Source organism: Podarcis liolepis, assembly GCF_965112155.1.
Source record: "Podarcis liolepis genome assembly, chromosome: 1".
In the NCBI taxonomy this organism is placed as follows: domain Eukaryota; kingdom Metazoa; phylum Chordata; class Lepidosauria; order Squamata; family Lacertidae; genus Podarcis; species Podarcis liolepis.
In genome coordinates, this window is record NC_139554.1 from 128,269,208 (window position 1) to 128,271,791 (window position 2,584).

Consider the following 2,584-nt stretch of genomic DNA (forward strand, 5'->3'; position numbering starts at 1 on the left):
GCCCCTGAAGGACCAGGTGCGCAGCCTGGGAGTCATTCTGGACTCACAGCTGTCCATGGAGGCACAGGTTAATTCTGTGTCCAGGGCGGCTGTCTTCCAGCTCCATCTGGTTCACAGGCTGAGACCCTACCTGTCCGCGGACTGCCTTGCCAGAGTGGTGCATGCTCTGGTTATCTCCCGCTTGGACTACTGCAATGCGCTCTACGTGGGGCTACCTTTGAAGGTGACCTGGAAACCACAACTAATTCAGAACGCAGCAGCCAGACTGGTGACTGGGATTGGCCGCTGAGACCACATAACACCGGTCCTGAAAGACCTACATTGGCTCCCAGTACGTTTCCGGGCACAATTCAAAGTGTTGGTGCTAACCTTTAAAGCCCTAAACAGCCTTGGTCCAGTATACCTGAAGGAGCGTCTCCACCCCCATCGTTCTGCCCGGACACTGAGGTCCAGCACCGAGGGCCTTTTGGCAGTTCCCTTGCTGCGAGAAGCCAAGTTACAGGGAACCAGGCAGAGGGCCTTTTCGGTAGTGGCACCCGCCCTGTGGAACACCCTCCCACCAGATGTCAAAGAGAAAAATAACTACCAAACTTTTAGAAGACATCTGAAGGCAGCCCTGTTTAGGGAAGCTTTTAATGTTTAATTGGTTACTGTATTTTAGTGTTTTGTTGGAAGCTGCCCAGAGTGGCTGGGGAAACCCAGCCAGATGGGCGGGATATAAATAATAAATTATTATTATATTATTATTATTGTTATGTCTACACCTGCTTGGTCATGGCCACGGAACAGAAGCTGGCAGGATCCCCAAGGGCATGCACTATGGGGGGGGACCAGGCCCGTTGGCAGAGCCAACTGCGTTACGAGGATTTCTGCAGACGTGTGAAGGCTGGGAACCCCTTGCCGGTGACCGCAGTGCCTGGAGACAGAGTGTCTCGTGGTGCATCCATAGCAGTGGCCAGAGGAGGAATGACCACAGAGGAAAGAAACGCCCTGGTGCATCTGCAGCAGCACAACCAGACGCCTTCATCTGCCCCGGCTGCAACAAAACATGTCTCTCCCGTATCGGTCTCTACAGCCCCAGCAGGTGCTGCAACCTTCCAACAGTTTGACTTCACCCCTAAAGGGCAACTCCTTCATTGTATCCAGAGATAGACAAATTTCAGCAACATTTGGAGGATGAAAGAAAGCTCACCCGTACACACAAAAATGCCCAGTGCTGGGGGTTGGGGTGGGGAGGAGAGGATAATCGTATGCCAGGTTAGGACTTTTTGCTTTGACCATACCAGGAAGGATTATACTGTGGGTGTGGGGAACGATTTCATCCATCTGAAGTCAGAAATGGCATGCCTCAAATTTCAGTGAGATCTGGATCAGAACTGGGAGTTAACCAAGCTGATGCAAATTTCAGTCACTTTAAAAAAAAACACCTCTCTCTACATAAATATATACGAGACATCCTAAGTAGAGTTGCCACATTATACTCACAAGTATTCTGACCACTTGAATTGTGTGCCCCTGAGCATGTGCAAAGTTTCTTTTCCTCCATGAATGGGGTGGTTCCTCATTCTCAATGTATGTAAATTATGAATATTGTTAATTTGAGACAGAAAGGCAGAAAAGAGCCGTGTGTGCGTCAATGTACACATTGAGCAACATGCCGTTGTGGTCTGATTTTGAACGCCACAAGCTCAGATGCAGCTCTCAGAATTACTTGTGTAATTTTTTTGACCCACCCAACTCCCCACAGTGGGGCACTGACTGTTTGCCCAGTGACAACATGTTCGGCTTGGAGCTGAGACATCAAATAACGTCAGTGGACGGCCTTGGATAAGACATTTATTTCGCCTTCAGCTCTCTACCCCATAAAATCATTGTCCAAGCTGTGAGGAAATAGAAGTACCTCCTTCAGTTTTTTAACTGGTAAAAAGCGGTGGTACATGATAGTCTTCTCAAATATATAAAAAGCTAGTTTTGCATACATCCTTTACACTCCAACCGCCAGTTTAGTGTGACCATCGTACAGAGCCCAAAGGGAAAATGCAGAGAAGAATATTGATTTTCATACGCTAGAGTTGCCATGAATTCTTGCAGGCAAGGAAGGAACTGTAACCATGCTTGTCTCAAGGTGTGGTCTGAAATATCTCGGCTTTCTTGGATTTTCGGAGAAAACAGCAACATCTCTGGCTGTTGACAGGCCAGGGCTTGGACGTTCTTGTTTTTCATTGCCTTGAAAGCCTTTGCCCCCTTCCTACCAGCCAGGTGCCATTCTCTGCCCATATCTAGGCACTGCCCCTTAAGATCCTAGGATCCTCACATTCAGATTGTTCCCAACTTGGGGAAACACTGCGCAGTGCCACCGCGCAGCCTGGTGCCCAGGATCAGATTGGCGGTTGCGCTGCGCGCCTGGGGGCTCAGAGATGCGTTACACTTTGCAAAATATCCAAGCCCTCCTCCTCCTCCCAGATCCCCAGTTCTCTTTCTTGGGGATCGTCAACTTCCTCCTTTTCCCTGCTCTGCATTTTTCCTTCCTTGCCCTCCCCATTGGCAGATCGCCCCCGAGGCCGCCCTTCCCTTTCTCTGGGCG